Source organism: Schistocerca cancellata, chromosome 7, assembly GCF_023864275.1.
Source record: "Schistocerca cancellata isolate TAMUIC-IGC-003103 chromosome 7, iqSchCanc2.1, whole genome shotgun sequence".
Taxonomy (NCBI): Eukaryota; Metazoa; Arthropoda; class Insecta; order Orthoptera; family Acrididae; genus Schistocerca; species Schistocerca cancellata.
The window spans coordinates 538616391-538637025 of record NC_064632.1 but is presented as its reverse complement, the minus strand read 5'-3'; the positions used below and the strand labels follow the sequence as shown (position 1 = coordinate 538637025).

Genomic DNA, 20635 nt, shown 5'->3' with positions numbered 1-20635 from the left:
CTGCGGTAAACTACCAAGTTAGAAACAGTAACCACATGTACCAACGATATGTTTGTGTGTTTAATTTCCACCATATTCTTACTTAATTTATTCACTGTACCATTTCAAATAAGAGAGCTTTGTCGCCAAAATCAGCGTTGCCCTGTGCCCTATTCCAAGCAACACAGAAGCTGTAAAACCCACTGTTTCTAGTAGAAACGCCGAGCAAAAGGGAACAACGCTATGCGCGAAGCAACATCCGACCACACTGTCGAGAGTAGATTAGCGGAAGCTGGTATAATAGTCTGTTCCACAGCTACCCTTCCCACCCAAAAATGCAGCTCGGACCGGAGCCCGTGGGTGCGGCGCTTTCGGAACAATTCGGCCGTCTCCGTGTGCATTCGGTGTCGACGGACAAGAGCGCGCCGCTTTCGAGCGTCAGTCGCAGGCGGCGCGGCGTCGCGTTCGCACGGAGCGGTTGCGTCGCGTGGCGTGCGTGGGACATACGACGATCGCGAGCCCGTGCGTAGTGTTTCGCTTCCCGTAGGACTGAACTGTTGCGTTAGTAGTGAGGACCGGTGACACACGCTTCCGAGTGACCTTTTTTGTCGCCGTAGGTGGGACTGTGTTCTTCAAATCTGCGCTCGTTTCTCGGAGGTAGGAATATGTGGAATCTTCGGAAAAAATATCAGCTCGTCGCTTCACGTACCGCAATAAAATTTTTTGTTCGACTTTCCTTTTCCCTAAATGTGTCCCAAAATTATCTTTTAGCATGTAACTGTAATAAAAACTTTTTAAATTTACCCATATTTTACAGAATACATAGAACTGGCACTTTATGTAGCGTACCTTGTTATAGCTTTTATAGATCACGTTGCAAGAAATTAGAGCATGCACGTAGCCTGTAAACTAGTACGAAATTATAGTTACTTAGCAGCAGTAACTTCGAACGATTTTACAATTGAATGAATTTTATCCATAGTTCTCATTCTGGGTATGTAGCATGGTGCTAAAGACAGAGTGTAAATTAGGCGTTACTAGATTCTTAAAGATATAGTTTACTAGTCAAAATCGTATTATTTATAATATTATTTTGTGACCTTGATTAATAAAGGATTATTTATATCAATCCAATAACTATTAAAATTTTTACATCGCCTATCTGCACCCAGACTATATCAGGAAACGACAGTATACTCGTATACGGCAGTAAATCCAAATTAAGAAATACCACGGTATCTTAAAGCTGTTAGGTACTGCCTTAGGACCCTTTATATCTTTTTTCCTTGTAGGGAGAAAATAGATATTAAAGTGTTTCAAACCAAAAAAGCACGGAATTTAATTTCGCCTTTCATTAACGATATTTCTAGAAAGCAGCGATGCAGTTACTTTACTATATCAATTGTGAAAATATGTGAAGCTGAATATCTGTCTTCCATTTATTGTCTAAACACACGGAAACATTTATGTTGTAGAGCATCAATAGGAATGACATTATCCAGTGGACACATTTGACGTTTTTGTGGTACTTAAAAGTTAAAAAGTTTCAAAGTAAATGAGACAAAATAGTAACCTGTTTGCGTACTAGTTCCACTTAGTGCCAGATCTTCTAATTTAAAAAAAATCGTTATAACTGTTCCACAAGAATCCGAAGTTAATGAACAATACTATACTTGTAATCTTAGACCAGTACCAAGAACGATATACTGGCGTGAGTTTCCTGCTTTTCCTTTGAAAGCGTCGCGAGATGACAGGTCTTGGAAACTGTGTGGGAGAGAATTCTTCATTCCGCTGCGTTAAACTCTGTACTTCCTCGTTTCGCTGCTGATAATGACAATGGAAAACCGTGAGCGAAGACGTCATGCAGTGAATCTTTACTTATCCGGCGGAGCTGTGGTTCATTGGTACGTTCAGGGGAGTAATGGAAATACACTGGCAGTTGCTGTCGATTTCTGGTCGGATAAAGCAATTCTCATCCTGTCCACAGTACTGCTGCTAACATGCTCAGCGATTTAAAAAATTGCTATTGTCTTTTTTTGCACTGAGGATTACTATGGTATTGTGGGCAGACAGGCAGCAGCAGATCCTTCAGTTAAAGTGCTACATGTACGCTACATGTATGAATGATGTTTGTAGCGTATTTTTTTCATCGTACAATACTACATATTGGAGACACTCGTAAATGTCGCATTTATCTGCAGTAGTGAATAACGTTAGTTTTGAGAAATCAAAAAGCGCAATAACAAAAGATTTGGAAACATGTTGTGTATCGCTGCACCTCAGACGTAAGATAGAAGTTTAAAATATTACAGCTGAATAGTCAAGTTCTTCGGCAGGTGCTATAAATAAGTTTTCATGTAGTACAAGAGACGTATTGCCATATGTGTTTGCTTGAAATTTTGAGATATATAAAGCATTTCAAAAATTACTCTAACTGTTTGACAGTTTTTACAGTGACAGGCAAAGAGTTCTGCTTGAAGAAAGGGCAAATATAATTTTAGGTAAGACAGATCATTATTTGAAAGATAATCTGACCTGAAGAGAGACAGAATGTATGCTAATGACTCATTCTTACAAACCGAGGTTCTCGACACAATTATTTTAAGCTACCAATGCGCTATTCTTTTAAATTTTAGGCAGATTCTCCTCACGCACCTAGTACTGTGAGTAAATTAAATGTCAATGGAGCTTGCTTGATGATGAAACCAACAACGTTCGTACCACGTATCGTCATGACAGCGGTGTTAGCAAACAGTTTAGATTTCCATTCGCGACTTCACTTCGTAATCTTGATTAAAAATCAAAAGACGTAATTGCCTTTGTGAATGAACCCCATCATATTCATCTTCGTAAATGTTCCGGATTATCAATTACCAAAAGATACCATTATTCGTTGTGATGCTCTACCTAATTTATAGAACTAAAAAAATTGTGTTTTAAATCCAATGTACATGAGAATTCCGAAAGCTATGACAAGGTTGGTAGATGAAGCACGATGATCGTTCAGCACCGATCCTTTTCCTATTCCTAGACGAACTGCGTATGCTGCTTGAAAAAATTAGTGTCGGTACCATCTGCGTGAACCGTCTTGATAATTATCTAATATTTATTATGTACGAGACTACTCTTGGAATGCTCACTTCTTGGTGTTTGACAATAAATGTTTACATTGAACACAACGCCTTTGCTGTTGAATCTCTTCCTAGATAATAGGACAACAGAACGTTTAAGAAACGCTCTTTCACGGACTGAATAAACATTTTGCCGAACCGCACAGCTGTTCTTTGAATTTTCTCAAATTAGTCTGTTATTTCCTTAATGTAAAAGCGCCATACTAAGGACCAGAACTTAAGATTTGGCCAGCTGGTGTTTTAAAGACAACTTCCGTCGTCGAAGAATGAAACTGCGTTATTATTCACCCAGTGGGTTTCGTTGCCGACGACTAAAATATATGAGTGTTCCACTTTAAAGCGCTCGAGATGGAAAGCCCACAACAGTTGACGATTTTGTGTAATGCCGACTATCATATAATCCGACATAACCGCATAGTTTCACCTATCTGCACTCATGAGATTAACATTTGTGTTTACCGAAGTTATGCTGGTAGTCATTCCACTCCCCATTGCATTCCATAGCAATTATCTGCACAGCCCTCTCCACGACTTCGCGTTCTTCAAACAGTTTCCCGTGTCAGGGTTCGTGTTGTCCGTGCTTACTGCTGTACATGAGTTAACGGTTCTGCATTGCCCCGCTTTGCAGGAATGAAAGCTATGTGCGGTATTACAGTACACTTGTATTTAGGTATTAGAGGGGAAGTTGACTTTCAACCCCTTTGCTTTTATCCATCACTGCTTGCTGTTAGGCCCTTGCTGATTGCACCTACATAGCACTGAGTTGCAGGAATATGTACGCGAACTTGTTTGTCAATGATAGATGTTACTGCAGTATTTCCATTCGCGCGTCACAAGCCCACCAGCGGCGAATCGTGGACCCTACTAATCATCACCTGCTCTTTTCTCCCATACTAACGAGTGCTGCCGTAGGGAAATCGCTGACACTCCATTTTGTTTGGTATTGTCAACGCGCCCTTAGTGAAATGTGCAGTTCTGTGAAAACAACCCGCTGCAGTTTTGGAAATAGAGGCCCACTGGATGTGCGTTCCTTCTCTTGTAGCTTCTGTGGCGGAAGTTTTCATAACACTACCTCGCATATGAAATAGATCTACTGTAGTAGTTAGGATGTTGTTTCTACCTTTTGGAATATTCCCTTCACTAGGTAGTAACAAAGTACATGACGCTCTTTATTATTTTGTAAGGAGAATTTTATGTGTGGGTTAGCAACAATTAAAGCATTTTTCTGGAAATAACAGATCTGTGTATGCTTTACCAAGACATGGAATGAAATCTGTCATACTGTCATACCCAAAGAAACTCCAGGGCTCACAGTGATGGACAGGTCACTAGGAATTTATAGCTCGTTGTATACCAATCGGTCAAAAAGTAGCTTTCGGACCAGATAAGACTCATTAAAATGCACTTGCACACACTTAAGATTCGATGACGGTACTCAAGAATGCTCGAAACCGTCCTAAAGCTTCAGAGTTATTATCCAAGGAAATTACTTTCTTAAATCTCCTATTCGCTTAATGCTATTAGATGAAAAATAAATAACAATTACGGTAAATAGTGATAAACCATTGGCCACTGAACATGTACTGTCGTGTAAACAGGAGTATCTTTCCGTCTGCGTGCGTTAAGCCTTATTTGATCTGTTGCAGCCACCATTTGGTTCTTCGATCTTTTCACTAGTCTTTCAATGAATCTATCACCTTGCGGAATGTAGTGCCAAAAATGTTGTGGTAATCTTCACTCCGTTCGCGACGGAGAGGAAATCCGTTTTTAACTGTTTTCTTCAACCTTTTCGTTTACATCACATGTTTTCAATTTCTTCTTAATATCTATATTTCTTTTATAATCTAACAGTGTGTACCCTGTATGTTCCTGATAAATTTCGTTTCATTGGCCTGTAATCTTATTTTACCTTTTTTTCGTTACCCAGTATTCACTCCCACACAGCAGTGTTGGTACCAACAATTTGTATAAAATTTATGATAAGCTTTTGTTCTTACATTATTCTGGAGCTGGTGCTGCTTAGGTAATTAAACTTCTCAGTTCTATTTTTTTGATATAGGTCTTCTCTGTATATTAGCATGTTCTACAAAAATTTAAATCTATGTATTTGCTGTATGATCTTGTTTTCTATTACGATTTTTGGCCTTACCATGTTTTCCCCACAGAAAGCCTTGGTTTTTGTTATTTGTATTGATACTGACTTGTTATAAATCTGACGTACTTCACGTACTGCATAGTCCACCTTCACTGTTCGAGATCTGCAATAAGCATCATAATTGTATAATCTTGTCGGTTAAAATCATTTGTCTAATCCTGTTGTTTAATTTTCCACTGCCGCAGAATTTCATAAATACATGTTTTACAGATCAGTGGCAAAAGTCAGCAAACTTGTGGTACTTCTAAGTTAATGTCCTCTGTTCTTTTCTCGTTATCCACAATTTCTTCAATTCTTATATTAGTAGAGATCTTCTGAATTACTATAAGATATACTGATTGGTAAGCCTCTTTGTAATATCTGCCATAACACTTGTATGTTTATTTTATCAAAGACCTTTGTATAACGTATCAAAATGACGTGCGTTTCTTTACTGTATGTGCACCCTGAAGTCTTAAAATATTGCATTCGCATTCGGAAAGAGAAAAGTGGAAATCTACATCCACTTCCCATGAACACCAGAAATCGTGGGCCTTCTGGTTCAGGCCCGGAGTCGTATTCGAATATACTGACCTGTAGCTGTCGTCAAACCGATGGTCGGTTTGAACGCTGGAGCGCTTTAGCAGGCACAGTCTTCACAGTCCTGTCAGAGGTTGTAGGCGTGGCCTCGCTCCGACCTTTTAACCGATTGCCCAGGTCTTTTTCTACATAGGGGGTCCTCTAGTTTAATGTGGATCTCTGGACCATGAAACAACTTGGGTATTTTTCGCACTGACAGCTGTTGCTAGAACTGAAAGTAGAATAATCATAGGGGACTGGTTGATTTGCAATTGGAAAGCCTACTGTTGGATTTTACCACTAAAAGCTACATTTATTTCGGAAAACATTTTATCTCGCGAAGAAGAAGCTTTAACTCCCTGTTCACAGATTCCACAGTTAAAAGTAACGATACTCACAATCTCACTATTATTTTTGGAAAATGCATAATTTTGAAATTGTGATTAGTAATAACAACTCCTGACTACCTTAGTATTTAAGCCGAATATAAACATTGAAACACCGCAAACACAATAAAAACATTAAAGCGCTAAAATTGCAAATAGTTTTCTTTCAAATTTCACTAAAAGACAATTTCTCTGAACACATCTTAAGAATACGCAATTAATTAATCAAACAGTTCATGACACTATCGTCGTGCCTTTTTAAGGACCATGAACGTCCAGAATGCACCTTTGGTAACTTCTGTCCCCGAGCAGAAACGCTGTCCGTAAAACAACGTTAATTTAACTGCTTTTCAAATTCTTATAAAAGTAAAATTATCCTAGAATCATCTCCATTTGCCAGGCCGACGTACGCAGCCTAAAACTGATCAGATAACAGTTACAAACTTATTCGAGCAACATCTCTTGCATTCCCAATACCTTCACAAAAGAAGACGAAGTAAATATTGCAGAATTCGAATCAAGAACAGCTGCCAACATGAGTAACGTAGAAGTAAACATCCTCGGAGTAGTGAAGCAACTTAAATCACTTAATAGAAGCAAGTCTTCTGGTCCAGACTGCATACCAATTAGGTTCCTTTCAGAGTATGCTGATGCAATAGCTCCATACTTAACAGTCATATACAATCGTTCACTCTTCGAAAGATCCGTACCCAAAGGCTGAAAAGTCGCACAGGTGACACCAATATTCAAGAAGGATGGTAGGAGTAATCCACTAAATTACAGGCCCATATCATTATGGTCGATATGCATTAGGATTTTGGAACATACATTGTGTTCGAACATTATAAATTACCTCGAAGAAAACGGTCTATTGACACACAGTCAACACAGTTTAGAAAGTATCGTTCTTGTGAAACACAACTACCTCTTTACTCGCACGAAGTGTTGAGTGCTATTGACAAGGGATTTGAAATTGGTTCCGTATTTCTGGATGTCCGGAAGGCTTTTGACTCACAAGCGGCTTGTACTGAAATTGCCTGCTTATGGAATATCCTCTCAGTTATGTAACTGGATTCTCGATTACCTGTCAGAGACGTCACAGTTTGTAGTAATTGACGGAAAGTCCTCGAGTAACAAAGAAGTGACTTCTGGAGTTCCCCAAGTTAGTGTAATAGGTCCTTTGCTGTTTTGTTATCTATATTAACGTTTTGGGAGACGATATGAGAAGCCGTCTTAGGTTGTTTGCAGATGACGCCGTCATTTACCGACTAGTAAAGTCGTCAAAAGAACAAAAAAAAATTGTAAAGTGATTTAGAAAAGATATCTGTATGGTGCGAAAATTGGCAATTGACCCTAAATAACGAAAAGTCCGAGGTCACCCACACGAGTGCTAAAAGGAATCCGCTAAACTTCAGTTACACGATAAATCAGTCAAATCTAAAGTCCGTAAATTCAACTAAATACCTATGAATTACAATTACGAACAACTTGATTTGGAAGGAACACATAGAAAATGTTGTGGGGAAGGCTAACGAAAGACTGCGTGTTATTGGTAGGACACTAAGAAATTGTAACAGATCTAGTAAGGAGACTGCCTACACTACGCTTGACCGTCCTCATCTAGAATACTGCTGCGCGATGTGGGATCCTTCCCAGATAGGACTGACGGAGTACAGCGAAAAAGTTCAAAGAACGTCAGCTTGTTTTGTGTTACCGCGAAATAGGGGAGAGAGTGTCACTCAAATGATACGGGATTTGGGATGGACATCACTAAAACTGTTGTGTCTAGACAAGACAGTCTAGACACAAGGCGAGGAAGCCGAAAGGGCACGCGTCAACTCACGCAGGTGGGCGGTATGTCTGAAACAGGATACGTAATGAATGCTATAAAGAAAAGTACGTAGCAGCGGGAATAATTAACTTTAATCCATCATTTGTATACAGTGTTCTTGATGATACAAGTGAGACTCTCTCTAGATATGGTTAATGGCGCCTTGCTATGTCGTAGCCATGGACTTAGCTGAAGGCTATTCTAACTGTCTCTCGGCAAATGAGAGAAAGGCTTCGTCAGTGTAGTCGCTAGCAAAGTCGTCCGTACAACTGGGGCGAGTGCTAGTACGTCTCTCAAGACCTGCCGTGTGGTGGCGCTCGGTCTGTGATCGCTGACCGTGGCGACACGCGGGTCCGACATGTACTAATGGACCGCGGCCGATTTAAAGCTACCACCTAGCTAGTGTGGTGTCTGGCGGTGACACCACAAAAACAAAGGCGTTTTTCGCTGCCGAGCAATCTTCTCACGACATTCCAATCACCACCTTTCTCCTCCATATACGAAAATATTTTGCTGACGCCGACCTGCACAGAGAGAAACGATCACCATGATAAAATAAGGGAAATTAGAGCTTGAACGGAAAGATACAGGTGTTCGTTCTTTCCGCGCGCTATACGAGATTGGAATAATAGAGAATTGTGAAGGTCGTACAATGAACCCTCTGCCAGACACTTAAATGTGACTAGCAGAGTATCCACGCAGATGTAGATGATGAGCTCACATCCTTTTACTCTCAGTTCCAACACGCTACTCAGAGGGAATTAAGAGCATGAACAGTCCATAAGACGGCTGGAGTGGCCGAGCGGTTCTAGGCGCTTCAGTCTGGAACCGCGCGACTGCTACGGTCGCAGGTTCGAATCATGCCTCGGGGATGGATGTGTGTGATGTCCTTAGGTTGGTTAGGTTTAAGTAGTTCTAAATTCTAGGGGACTGATGACGTCAGCTGTTAAGTCCCATAGTGCTCAGAGCCATTTGAACAGTCCATAACAGCTGATTTTAAACGACGTTATGTTCGCAACCGCGAGATACTTGGCGCAAGCACTTGCGCACATCAAAATGTTCGCACCTCGATATCACACAGCCACGCAATAACGACAGAAGAGAAACTGGCCATATCTGAGTGCACGGCCATCTTACGCCACACACACTGCCGCATGATGCATGGCGATGACGCCGTTGACATCTCGGTCGTGTGACTGTTTACCTGGCCGACACTGCTCGTACAATTTAGGTTGCGATCGCAGTGGCACCGATATCGGTGGATTCCGACGACGACCGACACCATCCGATGACGGCCGACCTTTTCAAACCAGTGCGCCACTACGTGCGAGGTCACAATGTAGCCGATCCCATTGTCCGAACATACAGATTTCGGACGACAGTCTGTGGAATCAGACATTTGTTTTTTACTTTTGTTTTCTTGTCGTGATGGCTGACACAAGATGAACCATGGACTGTGGGAAACTGATAAGTTCTGGCGATGAAAAATGTCATAAACGGGATATAGCTAGTAACCTATGAAACTGAAGAACCGGTAGCAGGTTTATTGGGAATCACAAGTAGGGAAAATCGTTATCGCAAAATTTTAGTTGTGGATTACGGCCTCGAAACATAATTTCTTCAAGTGACACGGCTGACGGATATTATGATTGAAGTTACCGCAGTGGATCTGTTTGGGTTGTGGCAGGTCTACGAATTATTGTTACTTCTTGCTGGTGTTTTTATGTCAGTAGGCTGGTTATCCCGTTCCACGAAGTGCTTTGCAAATCTGGTGGTGGCGATAACTTCCTATGGGACCAAACTGCTTAAGTCATCGGTCCCTAGGCTTACACACTACTTTAATATACCCCGCGCGGCTGCAAATGTGGTGCACGTATGTTTTTGCACTTCGTAGTGCTTTAGGTGTTCATAGTGTCTTATTCAAGACTTCGTGTTTGTCTTTCACACTCATTGAAGGTTAACTAGCATATCTCTGTACAACTTCAAATAAATTCAGCAAAACGGATTTCTAATGCTTGCCTAGATGTGTGATTTTAGCTCCATAAAAAAATACGATACTTACATTAAAGATGTAATTCTGGTTCAAGTAAAGCTAGTCGTAAGAGTTTGACTTTTGACACGTGGCGGTTAACCTTTCCAATGATTAGGACTGTACCGCGTTCTGAGAAGTATAGTTTCGAAATTTTTGTGTGATACGTTGGATGTTACTGGCTGTGCCCTATATTAATTTAAAAGATAATATTTTCACTCTTGTTCGCCAAATACTACGAAATTTTTAATTTATTCTGTATCGAAGGTTAGAGATATGCTTCACGGTACTGCCCTAAAAGACACTTTAATATAACTGATTTTCTTTATTAAAAGCTACACCGAATCTAAAATAATACTGCCACCAGAAATCTTGTTACGTCCTACTTCCCATTAAATGAATAATACATGCTTACTCGCACAGAAATTTTGTCCATTCATCGCATAATAGAAACATCTACTTTCACCACGTAAATTAACCGTTATGCGCTCATGACCTTATAAGGCAAAACCATTATACACTGAAGTCGGCACTGTGGCTTAGTAAATCATACTCTGAAGAACGTGTTTCGGAGAGATCCTTAAGGTGGTGTGTCACTGGAACTGCATATTTTCGTAATACAAGAGTATTTCGTAAAACTTACCAGGTTATTCCAGTAACTGAAGACGAGTGTACAGTTGTCGAAACGTTCTTATCCAGACAGACACAGCTCAATCGGCATCTTTGTAATAGCAAAACCCATCATTCCAGCATTCATCTCCAAGTACATAAGCGTCTTCCTGTCCTTCCCACCCATGGAGATTAAAATCTAATTTACTTCGTACACAGACTAGATTCTAATCTAACCTAACCTACTCGACGCAGCCAAAAACTGAAGAATGAGATCGAACGCACCGTGACCAAGTTGTCGTCCGATGTTATCGGGCGACCTCTGGCGACGGCGTCTGACGACTGCGCAGCCGTACAGCTGTCTTCCTCGTACCAGCGGTCCGCAGTTCGTGGTCTAGTGGCTAGCGGTACTGCCTCTGGATTACGGGGTCCCGGGTTCGGTTCCCGGCGGGGTTGGGGATTTTCTCTGCCCATGAACTGGGTGTTTCTGTTGTCCCCGTCATTTCAACATCATCATTCATGGACTGAGTAAAGATTGGGAATTAGCACGGGTGCAGGATAGCGCCCCACCTGGCCGAAGTGGCCGAGCGGTTCTAGGCGCTTCAGTCTGGAACCGCGCGACCGCTACGGTCGCAGGTTCGAATCCTGCCTCGGGCATGGATGTGTGTGACGTCCTTAGGTTAGTTAGATTTAAGTAGTTCTAAGTTCTGGGGGACTGATGACCTCAGAAGTTAAGTCCCATAGTGCTCTGAGCTATTTGTACCACGTGAGCGCCCCACAAACCAAACATCATCATCATCGTACCAGGGTCATCTCCACGGTTACTATTAATGATCTGTCGCCGCAACCTCGTCCCTCTCTGGGTTGTCAAGTTCACTTCCTTGTCGCTCTCACAAGCTTGTCGGATCCGCGCATACGCCTTAATACTCCTTGGCGGTAGGAGATGTGAACGAAGTCTCAGACAGCACTTTGGCAGAGAGCTCTGGCGGATGCGATTAATCGAGCCGCCGATGGTCACGGCTGAGAATGAAGTGGTAAGTGACAGACAACAGTTACAGTACAGACATAGGATTAGTGGTCCCAAATCCACGCACGGCCACCCGAATTTAAGCGTGTCGTAGTTTCCTTGAATGGCTTAACGCAAATGACGAGACGCCTCCTTGGGGAGCACACCGTCGACTTCTTACCGTTGTCGTGTGCGCTCCTGTGCCCATGTAATGATACCGTCGACGTCAGAAAATTAAGCCCTATTCCTTCACTGTTGCGCCCTGCCTGAACAGTTGTACGTGCAGAGTTAATGATTCTTGACAGATGGAAATTAACCGTTGTTATTGAACGTTCGTTTGTGGAGGACCACAGTCATGTAGAACCTTTTGAAAGAAATTTCCTCCACTTAATTGTTCATTTATTTTACGCAATCATGCTTACAGTTTTACGTACATTCTCAACTACATGTTGAAATGTTAAAATGCGTCACACATGTCTGTGAAGTGTCATCGCCGGGAAAACGTATTTCTGGTCGTATAGATCAGTTGTCGACACCTGATGAATAGAAGTGACGGAGGCATGTCACAGGAACATATTACCTGTTAAACACGCCATACTGTGTGTTAAAGGCTTTTTACCGTGCCCAGTATCAGCCATATTGTGTATCTTCCACATGTACTCGTATCCTTTAATGCGACAACTGGTCTACATGACCAGAAATATGTCTTTTTGACGGTGACATATAGCAGGCAACTTAGACTTGCTTTAAAGTTTCAACATGCCCGTGAATGGCTATAAATCCGAAATCATTACTCTGGAAAATAAGTGAACAGTTAACAGTCAAATGGCGGAAATGTCTTTCAGTAAACCATTCCGGTAAAAAGTAGGTTAGTACCTTAAACGCAGCGCCACCGAAGCGCGTGTATCCACCTTGCTCATTTTAATGATGTGACACGTACGTGCCATGTGGCCGTCTAAATTCGGCTTTTATTGAGTTCATTCACCTCTGTATGATTGCTGTGGTATTCACACTTAAGTGCCTGTCAGCGAACCACATTCACACTATTTCTCTACCGATCCAATTTCGAACAGCGCTCGGGAGAAACGAACCCTTAAATCTCTACACGAAAGTTCTTATTCCCGTCATTCGCATTTGGAGGGGAAAGCTGGACAATCAAATTTCTTGAAAAGAATTCACCAATTCGTTTATCATATCAGTCCACTCTCTCTCCTATTTCACGATGACATGAAACGAGCAGCCTTTGTTTGATATTTTCCATGTTCTCCGGCAATCCTGTCTTAACGATCCCGTATCGAACAGCAGTATTATAGCAGAGGACGGATAAGCGTAGTACAGGCATCTACATCCACATCTACATCCATACTCCGCAAGCCACCTGACGGTGTGTGGCGGAGGGTACTTTCAGTACCTCTATCGGTTCTCCCTTCTATTCTAGTCTCGTATTGTTCGTGGAAAGAAAGATTGTCGGTATGCCTCTGTGTGAGCTCTAATCTCTCTGATTTTATCTTCATCGTTTCTTCGCGAGATATACGTAGGAGGGAGCAATATACTGCTTGACTCCTCGGTGAAGGTATGTTCTTATGTTCTCGAAACTTCAACAAAAGCCCGTACCGAGCTACTGAGCGTCTCTCCTGCAGAGTCTTCCACTGGAATTTGTCTATCATCTCCGTAACGCTTTCGTGATTTCTAAATGATCCTGTAACGAAGCGCGCTGCTCTCCGTTGGATCTTCTCTATCTCTTCTATCAACCCTATCTGGTACGGATCCCTCACTGGTGAGCAATATTCAAGCAGTGGGCGAACAAGTGTACTGTAACCTAATTCCTTTGTTTTCGGGTTGCATTTCCTTAGGATTCCTCCAATGAATCTCAGTCTGGCATCTGCTTTACCGACGATCAACTTTATATGATCATTCCATTTTAAATCACTCCTAATGCCTACTCCCAGATAGTTTATGGAATTAAGTGCTTCCAGATGCTGACCTGCTATATTGTAGCTAAATGATAAAGGATCTTTCTTTCTGTGTATTCGCGGCACTTTACAGTTGTCTACATTGAGATTCAATTGCCATTCCCTGCACCATGCGTCAATTCGTTGCAGATCCTCCTGCATTTTAGTACAATTTTCCGTTGTCACAACCTCTCGATATACTACATCATCATCCGCAAAAAGCCTCTGTGAACTTCCGATGTTATCCACAAGGTCGTTTATGCATATTGTGAATAGCAACGGTCCCACGACACTTACCTGCGGCATACCTGAAATCACTATTACTTCGGAAGACTTCTCTCCATTGAGAATGACATGCTGCGTTCTGTTATCTAGGAACTCTTCAATCCAATCACACAATTGGTCTTATAGAACATATGCTCTTACTTTGTTCATTAGACAACTGCGGGGAACTGTATCGAACGCCTTGCGGAAGTCAAGAAACACGGCATCTACCTGGCAACCCGCATCTATGGCCCTCTGAGCCTCGTGGACGAAAAGCGCGAGCTGGGTTTCACACGATCGTCTTTTTCGAAACCCATGCTGTTTCCTACACAGTAGATTTCTAGTCTCCAGAAAAGTCATTATACTCGAACATAATAGGTGTTCCAAAATTCTACAACTGATCGCCGTTAGATATATAGGAATATAGTTCTGCACATCTGTTCAATTTTCCAATCCATTGGAACGCTACACTCTTCTAGAGACCTACGGTACACCGCTGCAAGAAGGGGGGCAAGTTCCTTCGCGTACTCTGTGTAAAATCGAACTGGTATCCCGATCCACCGGCCTTTCCCCTTTTGGGCGATTTTAATTGTTTTTCTGTCTCTGTGTCATCTATTTCGATATCTAACATTTTGTCATCTGGGCGACAATCTAGAGAAGGAACTACAGTGCAGTCTTCCTCTCTGAAACAGCTTTGGAAAAAGACATTTAGTATTTCGGCCTTTAGTCTGTCATCCTCTGTTTCAGTACCATTTTTGTCGCAGGGTGTCTGGACATTTTGTTTTGATCCACCTATCGCTTTGACATCAGACCAAAATTTCTTAGGATTTTCTGTCAAGTCAGTACATAGAACTTTACTTTCGAATTCATTGAACGCCTCTCGCATAGGTCTCCTCACACTACATATCGTTTAATTTTTGTTTGTCTGCAAGGCTTTGGCTATGTTTACGTTTGCTGTGAAGTTCCCTTTGCTTCCTCAGCAGTTTTCTAACTCGGTTGTTGTACCATGGTGGCTCTTTTCCATCTCTTACGATCTTGCTTGGCACATACTCATCTAATGCGTATTGTACGACGGTTTTGAACTTTGTCCACTGATCCTCAACACTATCTGTACTTGAGACAAAACTTTTGTGTTGAGCCGTCAAGTACTCCGAAATCTTCTTTTTGTCACTTTTGTCTAAACAGAAAAATCTTCCTACCTTTTTTAATATTTCTATTTACGGCTGAAATCATAGATGCAGTAACCGCTTTATGATCGCTGATTCCTTGTTCTGAGTTAACTGTTTCAAATAGTTCGGGTCTGTTTGTCTCCAGAAGGTCTAATATGTTATCGCCACGAGTCGGTTCTCTGTTTAACTGCTCAAGGCAGTCTCATTTACGGATTTGTTGCATTTTCAAAAATGGTTCAAATGACTCTGAGCACTATGAGACTCAACATCTGAGGTCATCAGTCCCATATAACTTAGAACTACTTAGACCTAACTAACCTAAGGACACCATACACATCCATGCCCGAGACAGGATTCGAACCTGCGACAGTAGTGGTTGCGCGGTTCCAGACTGCAGCGCCTAGAACCGCTCGGCCACTCCGGCCGGCTATATCAAGATCAACTGACAACAACGCTGTAACGCATTCGTATACAATTATATCGACTATTAATCTGGATGGTAAATTGGCTAGAAAGCTATTTACTGTGCTGCGAAGAGTTGGAGGTGCTGTGCCCATATGGTTCTTTCTGATGTGCGTGATCTTGCAAGGGCAGTAGGGAATATTTATGTCACAGCAAGCAAGAGCGAGAAAATGGGTGAAAGATAACTACAACTGTAGAATGATAATTGCTTTTGGCCAATAGCTGATGAAAACAGCTTTTGCTCGAATCCTGGTCCGCGTACAAAAGTCATGTCCCTTAGAAGCGAACAATACCTCCTGAAAAGTGTCTGACATTGAAACTCATTCCACCTGGCACCAATGGACAAATTCAGCCTCTGGATGTTTGTTTTTTTCTGTGCCTATAAATCATATTATCGCACTATCTACAGCTTCGTCTTAAAGGCTAGCCAGTTTCACGATAAGTGCCACGACAGGTTGCTTCGTATTCAGTTACATGCCAACGCATTCCATCAGTTATCATCACACCGTTACACTAACATGATTCTACAGACATTCCGTAAGATTTCACACCTAGCGGAAAGCGCTACACGGTTTGTAACTCCCAAGGAGTTTGTTTGCGATCTTATTGGAGCGAACTTTTGTGATCACTGTGGAGCGGTGTTCAAGGTGGAAGTTAATGGTTTGTTTGAACATTTCTTGAATGTCAATGATGTCCGATTTTTGAAGTGTAATACATACATCAGATAGAAGATTGACCATCGCACCTCCCCTCCTGATGCACATGGTGAGTCTAGGAGCTCGTATTTTTTCCTTTCATAATTGCTAACGTGACATTTTCAAATGAGCCTTGCTATATATTTAACTTGAGACCTCGCATTTAAGGTGTTCCTTGTAAGTGTTCTGCTAATAAAACGAAGTCTTTGGGTCGCCTTCTTCATGACATTACCTATGTGATCGTTCCAGTTTTCTTCTTATTCCTAAGTATTTTGTTAATTCACAGTCTTTAAATTCGTGGAATTTATCATGAAACCGTAATTTAACGGATTTCTTCTAGAACTCTTTTGGATGATCTCGCACTTCTTGTTCTTTAGGGTCAACTGCCAATTTTCGCATCATGTAGATATCTTGTGTAAATCATTTCGCAGTTAGTTTGAGAGGTGGCATGAGGCCCCTCTCATATTTCTATCTTACGATTATCCTCTCTAATTGCATGCGGTGAAAAGTTGCTATTCCTTCACACGCGGACTTCCCACGCAGCGTCTCTCGTCACCCGGGTGGTCCGGTGACAGGCGGGCTCTGCTGATCTTGAAAGGGTAAGCCGACAGGTGTGAGGGAGTCAAGTGAATGCTTTCCAGACGCCGACATTGTAGAATAGCGGCGGAGACACGCTCGCAGGGGCCTGAAGTAGCGGCTGGGATAGAGGTTCCGTTACTTCGCAGAAACTTAGCGAAAACACTTTCTAGCGGACTACCAGCGAGGCGTGGGAATGACTTGTGTACCCAGGCAGTTTTGGCGGGCAAATTCCCGCGCTTTCTGCAAAATCGTAACTGTGATTGGCTTGCTCAGGGCATAGCTCCATGACATAGCAAAATCGGCGCAGAAACTGGCGCCAAGAATCTCCATTGGTGGAATGGTAGTGCTCCGGCAAAAGAATGGAATTTTCCACCGGTTTTCGAGTTGCTGATTGGAACGGTTAACCACGGCCACTGTCGTGGGGGCGGGAATGTTCTGTGTTTGGTTTGTACGGGTGCTCTTGTGGGGAGTCGGCTCTCGCCTTTCGGTAGGAGTAGGTTACAAGATGGAGCTCTCGCTGCTCTGGACAGCCTGCCTTCCGTTGGCTGTCTAATATACTTTTATTTGATTATAACTGTTTAGCGCAGTTGCTGAAGTTTCGACTTCAACGCAACATTCCGAGCACAGTTGGCAATTGAGCGTTCTGCGTACAAGCGGCCTATGTTGTCTGTCTTGGGCAGTTTTGGCTAAAGTTGACTGTATCGGTGTTACTGTGTGACTTCGGTTGTTAAAATCAATCACTGTACCATCAGTGATTGTGTGGCGAACCTTCTTCGTCTCCCTAAGAGGCGCATTTGTATTGATAGGAAGTCTTTAGTCTGGAACAACCAGACCAGGACAATTTGTTTCGGGCTATACTCGCGACATTATCATCACCACGACGGGACGTCGAAGCAACCAGCCATCACTTCCGGTACGACAGATCGTGTCCTTGCAGTTAAGAAGACAGCTTGGTAATGTATGTCCGCAGCACCGGCAGATTAGGGAATTTGCACTGTGATAATCAGCTCAGCAGAGCGCGTCTGTTGTCTTTTTCTAACTTTGGTCTGTCTTCGGTGTTCATTGTCTGAGTTCTCACTACTGTAGCAACAATTAATGTTGGGTTGGTTGTGTGTTTTCTCTTAAGAAATGAGTTGCAAGGGATTGGCTCCACATACCACTTCGTCATAAATGTCAATCTAGTTTATGGACAACTTCACCTTCACAGCATTTATTTGAGTATCCAATTTGATCCATTTTTATGTATTGTAAATGTTTCATGTGTTTTGTTTATGATTTTGAGTTTAGTCATAATAAATCAAATTGTTATTTTGAACAAAACTTTCATTCTGTTAATCGGTAGAGCAACCCTTTCATTTCTCACTACATTACTGAAACTTTCCTCTATTTAATTAATGTCTATCAAATTAAATTATTGCAGGTGCCAAACTCTTTTCTACCCCACTTGCAGGGTCGATTACAGTCAGTTCGCGTTTCTTTTTAAACCATGTGCAACAGCAAAAGTCGGAGTTAGAATAGGGGGGGGGGGGGGGGCTTAGAGCATCATTTATATATGAAGATTCTCGAAGAATTTAGTGTTAAATACACTGCTAACCCCGGCACCTCGCAAGTTTTGATCTTCCAATGACGGTATTAGACAATAAATGACAGCATAATCTGCAAACAGTCTAAGAGGACTGCTCACTTCGTCTCCTAATTCATTTATATTCTTTAGGAACAGCCGATGCCTTATAAAACTTCCTTGAGAAAGGCCAGATATCACTACAGTTTTATTCAATGACTTTCCGTCGATTACTACGAACTCTGACCTTTATGACAGGAAATCACTAATTCACTAACAAATGGCGTAGGCACACCAAATCGTCATATGTCGGTTACGTGCATCAGTAAATGATCGATGAATATTTCAACATCGACAGGCCCTTTTCAAGGTGATATAATGTATTACGAGACCATCTATAATATGCATCTTTGGAGCTGCGAGTTAGTTCCAAAGTAATTAGGTCGTACAGTTGTAGCACGATCCACCTTTTAATATTCCTTTTCATCTCTTATCGTCCTGTCGGACTGATTAAATACCAAAAAACTAACAAGCGTACACCATTTAATATGTGTTTCCTCTGCCGATATATCACGATTCATTGATATTTTCTTCATATTTACACTCCTGGAAATGGAAAAAAGAACACATTGACACCGGTGTGTCAGACCCACCATACTTGCTCCGGACACTGCGAGAGGGCTGTACAAGCAATGATCACACGCACGGCACAGCGGACACACCAGGAACCGCGGTGTTGGCCGTCGAATGACGCTAGCTGCGCAGCATTTGTGCACCGCCGCCGTCAGTGTCAGCCAGTTTGCCGTGGCATACGGAGCTCCATCGCAGTCTTTAACACTGGTAGCATGCCGCGACAGCGTGGACGTGAACCGTATGTGCAGTTGACGGACTTTGAGCGAGGGAGTATAGTGGGCATGCGGGAGGCCGGGTGGACGTACCGCCGAATTGCTCAACACGTGGGGCGTGAGGTCTCCACAGTACATCGATGTTGTCGCCAGTGGTCGGCGGAAGGTGCACGTGCCCGTCGACCTGGGACAGGACCGCAGCGACGCACGGATGCACGCCAAGACCGTAGGATCTTACGCACTGCCGTAGGGGACCGCACCGCCACTTCCCAGCAAATTAGGGACACTGTTGCTCCTGGGGTATCGGCGAGGACCATTCGCAACCGTCTCCATGAAGCTGGGCTACGGTCCCGCACACCGTTAGGCCGTCTTCCGCTCACGCCCCAACATGGTGCAGCCCGCCTCCAGTGGTGTCGCGACAGGCGTGAATGGAGGGACGAATGGAGACGTGTCGTCTTCAGCGATGAGAGTCGCTTCTGCCTTGGTGCCAATGATGGTCGTATGCGTGTTTGGCGCCGTGCAGTTGAGCGCCGCAATCAGGACTGCATACGACCGAGTCACACAGGGCCAACACCCGGCATCATGGTGTGGGGAGCGATCTCCTACACTGGCCGTACACCACTGGTGATCGTCGAGGGGACACTGAATAGTGCACGGTACATCCAAACCGTCATCGAACCCATCGTTCTACCATTCCTAGACCGGCAAGGGAACTTGCTGTTCCAACAGGACAATGCACGTCCGCATGTATCCCGTGCCACCCAACGTGCTCTAGAAGGTGTAAGTCAACTACCCTGGCCAGCAAGATCTCCGGATCTGTCCCCCATTGAGCATGTTTGGGACTGGATGAAGCGTCGTCTCACGCGGTCTGCACGTCCAGCACGAACGCTGGTCCAACTGAGGCGCCAGGTGGAAATGGCATGGCAAGCCGTTCCACAGGACTACATCCAGCATCTCTACGATCGTCTCCATGGGAGAATAGCAGCCTGCATTGCTGCGAAAGGTGGATATACACTGTACTAGTGCCGACATTGTGCATGCTCTGTTGCCTGTGTCTATGTGCCTGTGGTTCTGTCAGTGTGATCATGTGATGTATCTCACCCCAGGAATGTGTCAATAAAGTTTCCCCTTCCTGGGACAATGAATTCACGGTGTTCTTATTTCAATTTCCAGGAGTGTATATCATCAGATACGCAGTAAAAAGTTGTAGAGCATATGGAAGTGAAAAAAAAGTGAAATATGCTACTGATAAATCTTTTGTATACGAAGTGGAGCATAAATAATAATTTAAATACCTGTAAAGGAACAGACAATCTTAACCTTCTGTACGGCGGTGGCCGAGCGGTTCTAGGCGCTTCAGTTCGGAACCGCGCCACTGCTACGGCAGCAGCTTCGAAACTCTGCCTCGGACATGTGTGTGTGTG

General features: G+C 43.0%; 1 long non-coding RNA gene across 1 annotated transcript in view; it reads left to right on the top strand.

The window, feature by feature from the left end:
• Positions 1-437: 437 nt before the first annotated feature.
• The window catches only part of LOC126092218 (uncharacterized), a 763777-nt gene continuing 743579 nt past the window's right edge, over positions 438-20635 (top strand). The window contains exon 1 of the long non-coding RNA XR_007521312.1: positions 438-636. This is a non-coding gene — a long non-coding RNA (uncharacterized LOC126092218). The remainder of the gene's footprint in view (positions 637-20635) is intronic.